This window comes from Triticum dicoccoides, chromosome 4B (assembly GCF_002162155.2).
Source record: "Triticum dicoccoides isolate Atlit2015 ecotype Zavitan chromosome 4B, WEW_v2.0, whole genome shotgun sequence".
Lineage (NCBI taxonomy): Eukaryota > Viridiplantae > Streptophyta > Magnoliopsida > Poales > Poaceae > Triticum > Triticum dicoccoides.
In genome coordinates, this window is record NC_041387.1 from 227618309 (window position 1) to 227629032 (window position 10724).

The following is a 10724-nucleotide window of genomic DNA, read 5'->3' on the forward strand; positions in this document are numbered from 1 at the left end:
GGTCCGCGGGGATTCAAACCTCGCAATATCCCAAATAAATGGAGACTTTGACGCCAAGGATCCGAAAATGGCAGCTTACCGCAACGTCATCTTAAAGATGTCAGCTCAGTTTGAGGGGCTCGAATTTCATCACATAGCCTGGGAGAATAACCAGGCAGCAGACGTGTTGGCATGCATTGGTGCCAAGTGCGATGCCGTCCCTCCCAACATCTTCCTAGAGAGGCTGTTCAAGCCATCCGTATCATGGGAGGGAGAGTCCGGAAACAATGGCCCGGACACAACCACACTGCCCCTCACCAAACACTCTGACACAGTTGGTGGCTCCGCCAATGAAACAATGCCGTCAGCCCACACAACAAAGGCAGTCATTGCCCCGTGGACAGAACCATTCCTAGCCTACCTAACTAGGCAGGAACTTCCCGAGGACCAAAACGAGGCCCGCTGCATAGTGCGGCGATCTAAAGCCTACAAAGTCCACGAGGGAGAGCTTTATAAGAAAAGCACAATCGGAGTCCTTCAAAGGTGTATCTCCGAAGAGGAAGGGCGAGACCTTCTGGCTGAAATTCATGCCGGACTCGGTGGGCACCATGCCGCAGCCCGGGCCCATGTAAGCAAGGCCTTCCGTACCAGATTTTATTGGCCAACGGCCCGGGCAGACGCTCAGGACTTAGTGGAGCGATGCGTCGGTTGCCAGTTATTCGCCAACCAAAGCCACATGCCGCCTACCGCCCTACAAACTATACCCATTACCTGGCCTTTTGCGGTCTGGGGGCTTGACATGGTTGGACCCCTTAAAGGAGGAACCCACAAGCAAAAATATCTACTGGTCATGGTGGACAAATTCACCAAATGGATAGAGGCCAAGCCTGTAAAGACGGCCGAATCCGGACCGGTGATAGACTTCATATCCGGGGTCGTACACCGTTACGGCGTCCCCCACAGCATCGTAACTGACAACGGCACAAACTTCACGGCCGATGAAGTTAAACTCTGGTGCAAAAACATGGGCATTAAGCTCGACTATGCTTCAGTCTATCACCCTCAAACCAATGGTCAAGTCGAGCAAGCCAACGGTCTCATTATGAGAGGCATCAAACCCAGACTAGTGCGATCCCTCAAGGAATCTAACACGCACTGGGTAGAGGAGCTTGACTCCGTACTCTGGGGGCTGCGGACCACGCCAAATTGCACTACCAGATTCACACCATTTTTATGGTATATGGCGCAGAGGCAGTACTGCCATGCGACATAATTCATGACTCACCTCGAGTGCGCATGTATGAAGAAAGAGAATCCGAGCTCGATCGGCAGGACAGCTTGGACGCATTGGAGGAGGAGCGCTATGTGGCAAAAGCTCGTTCCACATTCTATCAACAGCAGGCTCGAAGATATCAAAGCAGAGAAGTACGGGCCAAAACTTATAACGTTGGCGAACTAGTTCTACGCCTGCCGGACAAGAAAAAGGACAAACTAAAGCCCAAATGGGAGGGTCCCTTCATAATCGACCAAGTACTGACTGGTGGAGCGTACCGTCTATGAAACGCATCGGACAACCGACTCGAGCCGAACCCATGGAACGCAGCACGCCTATGAAGATTCTACGCCTAGCGTCGGACTCAGTGTTCATCTCCTTCCTCTGTCCCCTTTTTATTTTTATTTTTATTTTTTCACATTAGCTGTCCGGGATTTCGCTCCTTCTCCCTACCTTTTTTCTCCCAAGCCCTTAGGGGCTTGCATGTGCATTGTTCGCACATACCTGACGCGCCACCCGCGCTCATCATACCTGGGGGCTTCTTTATCAGAAGTTTATATAAAACGGGCCTCATGCCCAAAACATGTGTGACACTTCCGCATGAACCTTTTATACACCATTATATGCATCGATATGACTTAAGTTTTGGCCAAGCTGGGTTGCCTGGCTCCTGTGCTTACCCCTACTTCCCGTTTGTTCGGCTAGGTGGTAAAGGGAGCACCTCTGCGATTGTTACTGCCGGGTCAACCGGATGTGTACCTCAGACTGGGTGAAGCCGAAAGCTAGTGTTCTTAAGGGAATATTCGGTCGGTGAACTAAAAGATGATCTTTCGTGTTTATTTATCTGCCCCCAGATGCTTTTGTGCTCTTTTTAGCAGTTCGGACATGCACTTTAGGGCATGCCTCCCAGGGAAAGGAACCCCTAACGGAACTATTCTCCCTGGAAGATGTTTCTTACTAACCATGTAATATAACATAACTAGTTGGGCACTTGTCTGCTAAAGCAATTATGACCCCTACGCCTTATCTCCATGCATGCCCCGGTTCTTACATAATCAAGAGGGTATTCGGACACACTCCGGACTATAGGGTCTAGAGGTCGAAGCGAAAAGGTCCGCAATGACAAACGATCTACAATCTGTCTAGAAGGCATTTTTCATGTCATTTTAAATTACAGAGTCAATCCGACTCGGTATATTCTTCTTCAATACCATCCAACATGCGGTCTAATTTACAGTCCTGTTGGGAATACTTTGCAGCCAGCTCTACCTGGCCATATACGAAGCTGATAGGGATCTCCTTTCCATCAGGACCCATAGGGCCGACCTCGGCCATGTGGTTTGGGTCAGCCTTCATGTACCGAGTCTTCACCATGGCCCAGGCCTCCCTAGCACCTTGACGGCATGACGATATCTTCCACAACCAGAAGCGCTGCCGCAGTCCCTCCAGCTTCTTTGTAAGCTCCCCAAGGCCTTCGGGCATGGAGAGGGATTGCCACATAGCCTGAATGACGCTCTGCATTGCCTGCTGAACTCGTTCGTGCAGTTGCAACAGCTCAGGAAGAAGGTCTCCCGTTGAACCGGGCATTTTCTCCGCAGGACGACCTGTCAGCAGACCTACAGACATAGCTCTGTCAATCGACTTCCTCGCCAAATTCTTTTTTCGAAGATTCGTTCAAGCACTTACTAAAAATTCCGCGTCGAAGTCGCCCATTCTCCTTTACGGAAGCAGACAACTGAATACGAACATTCTTTAGTTCCTCAACCAGCTGGGTATTGGCGTCTTGAAGTTTGTTCTTCTCTTGCCTCACCCTTGTCAGCACGCTCTCGCCAGCCTTTAGTTGGCGTAGGAGTTGTTGCTTGTCCGGATTTACTCCGGCCCCATCTGCACTATTATCATCAGGGTTGCACACCTGCCGCACTTCACAACAGAATTATCTTTCGAAGCATATATTACCTGAGGGCGTCCCCTTGGCATTTACTGAAGTGGCCAGTGCAGCCTCGAGTTGGTCCTTGCACTCTTCAATCTCCTGGGACAGTTGCGTATTCTTCTTTGTAAGACACTTCATAGCACATGATCCTTAAAACAGTTATCTTCACTGTTTCAAGTCTCGGGGGCTACTGACATATATAACCTTCAATTTTACTCACCTGTATGTCTTTTACATACTGCTCTGTGGCTCTGGCTAGACCATTTTGAGCGGCACGGAGATACGCATCTCCTGTATTAAAGGCGCCCAACGCCTCTCGGGAAAAACAAGCGTCACGAAGAACAGTCCGGCGACGCCTGTGGTTCAGGGCACTCTCCACCTCTGAATTGGTGGCAGATAGCCCGTCGGCGTCCTCTGTCGGAGGAACTCCCGAGGCGCGCCCCGTGTCCGTCTCCGCTTCCGGACCCGGCCTTGAACCTTGGACGGCGGATATAGTCCGGCGGGCTCTCTTCTTTCTAAGAAAATCATGAGCGTTAGTAAGACTCAAGGGCATAAACCCTAGGCGTTAAATTTGCACGCCGTACCGTTGCTCCGGAATCTCGATCTGGTCCTCACTTCTTTTTGGCCCGCCTGGCTTCAGCGGCCCTTGTTGGCTGCTCACCGCGGGCTCGGCCTTTTGCCTTAAGGATTTACCCTGTGAAACGAAACACTATTAGTTCACGGCATGCAAGATAAAGCATGGATAGATCTCCTTGAGAATACTGGGACTTCGGTCTCGGTTACCTTTGAGGCTGGAAGTAGTCCGGGATAGTCGGCCGTAATGGCCACTAAGGCGTTGTCCTTGCTCAATTGATGAAACACCCCATCGATTAACTCCACACATAAGTCCGGGTCCTCTTGGGAGTCCGGATCGAGGGACCGTTCCGGGTCCTCGGGTTGTGGAGGAGGGCTGTTTATCTCCTTCACAGTCTGGCGCAGCTCCTGCATTTAACATTGCTAGACTAAGTACTCAACTACGGGAATTTCGAAAGCGGGTAGGCAAGTGAAAGTGTTCGCTCACCCAACTTGGTGGATTGTACATGGAGAATCCGCCCTCCGAGTTGGCATGGAGGAATTCTTCTTCTTCTCCCTTGTACAAAGCAGATAAGATTCTCGTTAAAGTGGCGGCCGAATCTGGCCCCTTACGACCGCACCGGGTGGCGTCGTCCTCCCCGTTGAAATCCCACATGGGGTGGCCTCTGTATTTAAGAGGCTGCACCCCTCGCGTAATGCATATGTCCATGACCTTGATCATGGTCAGTCCGGAATGAGCCAACAACCTTATCCGGCTCATCAGATAAAGGACGTCCCTGTCAGTTTCCCTCTGAGAGTTCCGCGGGCGCCAACTCAGGCGCTTCTTCAATGGAGCGTTATTGAACTCAGGGAGGCCGACCCATACAGGGTCCGGCAGGGGGACGTCATCTATATAGAACCACTCTGAGGACCAGTCCTTGGATGTCCTCTTTGGGGTACCAGATAGATATCCGGTCCCGGGGATGCGCCATAGTTCGGCTCCGCCCACTTGATAAATAGACCCCTCCTGAGAACGAGGCACGAGGCAAAACAACCTCTTCCACTGTGTGAAATGGGCCTCAATGCCTAAGAACAACTCGCAGAGGGCCACGAAGCCCGCAATGTGCAGAAGGGAGGCGGGCGTGAGGTTGTGTAGCTGGAGGCCGTAGAACTCCAGCAACCCTCGGAGAAATGGATGAATTGGAAATCCGAGTCCTCTCATCAAATAAGGGACTAGGCATACCCGCTCTCCTTGAGAGGGATTGGGGACGCTCTCCACCTGCTCTCCGCCGCTATAGGTAGCAATCCCGGCTCGAACTGGGACCATATATGCTGGGGGAGAAGCCCCTTGGACTGAAGCACTACTAACTCGCTATGCGGGACGGAACACCGCCCCCAATCTCTAGGCCGAGGGCTGCAGAGGCGAGAGGAGGAGCTGCACCGACCGGCCATGATGGAATGGATCCCTATCGAAGGCACTCTGACGAAGGCTCGCGGAGAGAAGATGGTGTGAACTGGATCTAAATCCCCGTCTCTTTTATGGGTGGTTCATTAACGCAACCGGGCGGGGGTAAATGAAAAAATCCCCTGGCTTTTCGCATTCGTTTGACACGTGGAAGATCGTCATTATGGGGCACAGAAGCCGAGGAGGGCAGCACGCACTAGAAGCCGGACACTATTCGACGGGTACAAGAAAATTGAAGAAGAACCCGCCTTGCAATGTCGAAGATAACTTGCGCGCTGGACTCGTCGTCATTGAAGCTTGGTTCGGGGGCTACTGAGGGAGTCCTGGATTAGGGGGTGTCCGAATGGCCGGACTATGACCTTCGGCCGGACTCCCGGATTATGAAGATTCAAGATTGAAGACTCCGTCCCATGTCCGGATGGGACTTTCCTTGGCGTGGAAGGCAAGCTTGGCGATACGATATGAAGATCTCCTCCCATTGTAATCGACTCTATGTAACCCTAGCCCTCTCCGGTGTCTATATAAACCAGAGAGTTTTAGTCCATAGGACGAACAACAATCATACCATAGGCTAGCTTCTAGGGTTTAGCCTCTCCGATCTAGTGGTAGATCCACTCTTGTACTACCCATATCATCAATATTAATCAAGCAGGCGTAGGGTTTTACCTCCATCGAGAGGGCCCGAACCTGGGTAAAAATATCATGTCCCTTGCCTCTTGTTACCATCCGCCTAGACGCACAGTTCGGGACCCCCTACCCGAGATCCGCCGGTTTTGACACCGACACCAGGCTATGATGTTTTGAGTAGATTTCTTTTGTCTTTTGGGTTGATTGAAGATCTAGATTGGTTTGAGTTGTATATTTTATTTTGCTGTTGTCCTATGGTGCCTTCCGTGCCGCGCACACATGAAGGATTCTCACTGTAGGGTGTTGCAATACGTTCATGATTCGCTTATAGTGTGTTGCTAGAGTGACAGAAGCTTAAACCCGAGTATGGGGTTGTTGCGTATGGGATAAAGGGGACTTGATACTTTAATGATATGGTTGGGTTTTAGCTTAATGATCTTTAATAGTTTTGAATGCTTGCTAGAGTTCCAATCATAAGTGCATATGATCCAAGTAGAGAAGGCATGTTAGCTTATGCCTCTCCCTCATATAAAATTGCAATAATGATTACCAATCTTGTTAACAATTTCCTAGGACAATTCCGCACACTGATCCATCATTACTCCACACTCTCTATTTGTAATATATTGTGATATATTCTAACTTTATGATAACAGCACCTATTTTTATATTTTAGTTCTCCGATATCATGCAAAGCTATCCTCTTTTCATACCCACAACATAGTTTTATTTCTCGTTTCTAGATGGAAGCAACCGTTCGATGTACGTAGAGTCGTATCAGTAGCAGATAGGACTTAAGAGAATATTGATCTTACCTTTAGCTCCTTGTGGTTTCGCCACTCCATACTTATCACTTCCACCTTTGGAAATTGCTATGATTATTCCTTGCACTTGGGGATTATCAAGCTCATTTCTGGCGCCATTGCCGGGGAGCAATAGCGTGGGGTTGATATTCTTGTGTGTGCTTGTTTGCTTTCTTCACTAAGTAGATTTTGTTTTCCCTTTTGTTATTGTTTTCTTCAGTTGTGGGAGAAACAAACAAAAAATTAAAAGAATACAAAATACAAAAAAATTACTTGCCTCTTATGCCTAAAAACTTTTTCAAAAAGAGAAGTGATTGGAAGGTTATGCATTGGAGAAGTAAGGGTCTACCTTGAACACTGGTGTTCATGCTCATGGAAACAATGTAGAATTTTTCATGGAAATTTCCAAAAATAATTATCCCCTTGTATAAACCACTGTACCATAAAAATAATGTGCCAAGCACTACTAGGAAAAAGTCTAGCAGTAGCGCTGGTTTTTGGCCTATCAGTAGCACGGGTAGCCGCGCTACTGATACGACGCTACAGCTAAAGCTTCGCAGTAGCACCTGATGGCACGCGCTACTGCTATATTTACTTAGTAGTAGCGCTTTCCCAAACAACCGCTACTGGTTATTACTAGTAGCGCTTCTCTCCACCTGCGCTACTACTATTTTTCCGTATTCTATTTCTTTTAAATTTTAGGTCGTATTCATACACCTTTATACATTTTTTTCATACAATAGGAATTTAGAGATTGTTTTTACATTATATTGAGTTATTAAATCACTAGGTGAAAGTACCACAGATTAGTTTCAAATGGATGGATCCTAAGTGACCAAGTCATGGATTATCACGATAAGCCATGACTTGATCACTTAGGATCCATCCACTTAAAACTAATGCACGGTTCATTCACCCAATGCTATAATAACGTACTCATCATCATCATCATCATATTAATATAAAAACTCTTGCATCATATCATCACGAACAACAATAGCTAATAATCATCATAGTTATTACCACCAACACTATTTAATCATCATAGTCATAGCTAATCACCAACAACACTAGCTAATATTAATCATCATGGTCATCACCGCCAACACTCATTCTAGCTAGCTAATCACTCCTACTGCTCTCTCTTAGGTAAAATAGCATAGAACATGTGGAGCGCTCCTAATTCATCATATTGAAGCATGCAGATGAACCTGTCTCCTAATTGTGGGCTGCGCTTCTGATTGCTACCCCCAAGTACTTCTCAGCGATCCTTCACAATTTTGTTCCAGTCTTTGACTATTAAGACTTTCTCGCTTCTAGAAATCCTGAATGCACTCATGTGCAATGTAGGAAGTCTTGGTCGTATGCTAACCATGGACATGCGACCTTTAGCTTTGATCCACTGAGGCACAACTATCATCGGAGTCCCTATTGAAGAACATCATAGTAACATGATTAGCGATGAAGTTTAGCTTAAAAATTAATGTATGCAAAAGATGCACTTAGGACAAATAGTAAAAACCGTACCATCTTTCCTAAATAGATGTGACCGTAGTTCAGTACAAACACTATTGGTCGCACGTTTTGAGTACTAAGATTTCTAAGTCCAGGAAATAATTTGTCTTGACAGTATGAAGATCCTCAAGCCATGAAACATAATGACTTGTGTTGGGACCCCGACTCATAAGTCGTGATCACCGAATGCACGTGTACAGTGACCCCAGAGATCAATGCTCACTGAACACACAGAAGCTGAACAACAAGAGTCTTACATCCATACATACTGTCTTACACAAATTATGACCATTATGATCAAGTTTTACATAGATAAAGCCACAAGGGCTGAACACCAAATAAACTTAAGCAGCAGAAATCTTCGATGATAAGTAGAACCCATGCCATATGCCTTAATCCTACAGGCATTCTGACTAGGAAGCGTCCTAGTTCGCGTGTTCGTCACCAAAGAACTCTTCCTCGAACTCCTGCTCTTGCATGCCTGGTCAATTAAATAACCAGTGCAAGCCAATGAGTACTTTGAATGTACTCGCAAGCAACCCATGATTTGGTTCAAAGTAACAATGCAACTATACAACAAGTAAGCAACCTAGCTTCAAGCTAGTTGGGATGTCCTATCAACTTGTGAGGTATGCATCAATGAACATGGGTAACCTTGAGAACAGGTTACAGATATCAACATAAATAGAATTTGAATCAATGCCATGTCTTTCAACATGTCAAGTCACACCTTGACACAAATAGTTCTCTTCCACACACACATGCACCGAGATTGTAAAATTTCTGGACATAGTTTATGTAGCACCTCCCAATTGTCCATGACCATGGACATGGCTATTTGAATAGTTTGACACTCTGCAGAGGTTGCGCACTTTACCCACAAGATCCGGGAAGCTTTCGTGTCATCCACGATCCCGCAGTACCTCAAGTACTCGGGGGAAGCACCCTATCATTACCTTTCCCTAGACGACACTAACATAGGGTCCACTCATTGATACATGGCCCTCGTGTATAAGCAAAAGATCGTGGGACTCTGCCCTTTTCACATTATTACGCATACACGAAGGGGCCAACAATGTGTCCGGTGCCCTGTGAAAACAGTCATGGCCGCCTATCCAAGCACGACCCCGTCCCGAGAGTGACCTCAAGTCACCCCCATCACTAGTAATGTGGGCACCATGCTACAGCCTAAGTAATCAATAATTCCCCGTCCCATAAAGGGGTAGAGTGGTTGCACATGTTTGGTTGGGACGGTAGTCACACATAAATCTAATCCATCATTTTACACACACACACACACCAAAATCCCTCTTTGGTACACCACTTCTTCCTCAAGTGGTGACCTTAGTTCAACATCTCCCAAGGGTAGGCGCCCGATGGGTTTTTTGAAAGAATGTAACCATGAAGAGTTCATGGTACACATGCATCATTATGCATCAACTAGTCTCTTGAAAATGCAATCATGAACAAGGTAAGGTCATGAGTAGGGGTATGCATCATGGGGTGGTTCGCAACAAGTTTTACCACCGTCATATTTCATTATCAGGCAATCGGAAAAAGGGAACCGATGAACAAGAGGGGTGACATGGTCAAAGGGCTGCTTGCCTTGATTGGCTTGTTCTTCGAGGTCTTCAAATCCTTCTCTTTCTTCTTCTTCAGCAACTTCGTCAAATACGGATCTAAACGTCGCAAGAAAATAACGGAAAAAATAAGACAATAATAAAAATAGAAAAATCAAAGTGCTTAGAAAAATGTCAACTTATTTTTGTAAAATACTAGGGTGAAAACTAAGAAGGGAAAAATTCTTAGTTTTGGATTTGGAGTGGCATAACAGGAGAACTGGCTTTACAAAGGTATATTTAAATGCTTAAAATCACATTTAAATATTTACAGTGAAGGAAAGGTTGTTGGCTTTGAATGAAAGTTGCACCATTAAATAGGTTGCAATATTTTAGGAATTTAGGAGTTGGGATTAATTTATTTGGACAAATATTTTATCCTTTTTGGAAAAGTGACAGAAAAAGAAAAGGAAAAAGGGCCCTATGCCTGCTGGGCCAGAACCGCCGCAGCGCAGCAGGCCCAGCCAGAGAGGTGGCCCAGCACACTGGTGCATGCGCGCGCGCCATGTTTAAACCTAACGGGTGGGGCCCATGCATCAGCGAGAGAGAAAGGGGCGATGGAGAGGAGAGGCTGACAGGCGGGGCTCCCTGTCATCCCTAGCCCTGCGATAGAGGGCCGTCGGGCTCACCGGCATCGATGCAGGGCACGGCGAGGTCGGGCGAGGGTACAGATGGACTCAGCGTCGAGTCGCCGTTCGGGTGGAGGTGCTTGCGGTCGTCAGGGTGGCCTTGTTCGCCGGCGACGAGGTCTCGCGACGGAGGAGCTTCGGACGTCGTCAGTTTCGGCCGTTTCCGGCTACAAAAGAAGTGGGAGAGAAAGGGGGAATGGTCAGTGAGCCGCGGCGGTTCTGGATCGAGGAATAGGAACAGCAGAGAGGGCCTGTACCCTGAGATCGATGCGACCCGAGGCGGCAGAGATCGAGCTCGATCTTGAGCTAGGGCTCGTCTGGAGAGGAACAGG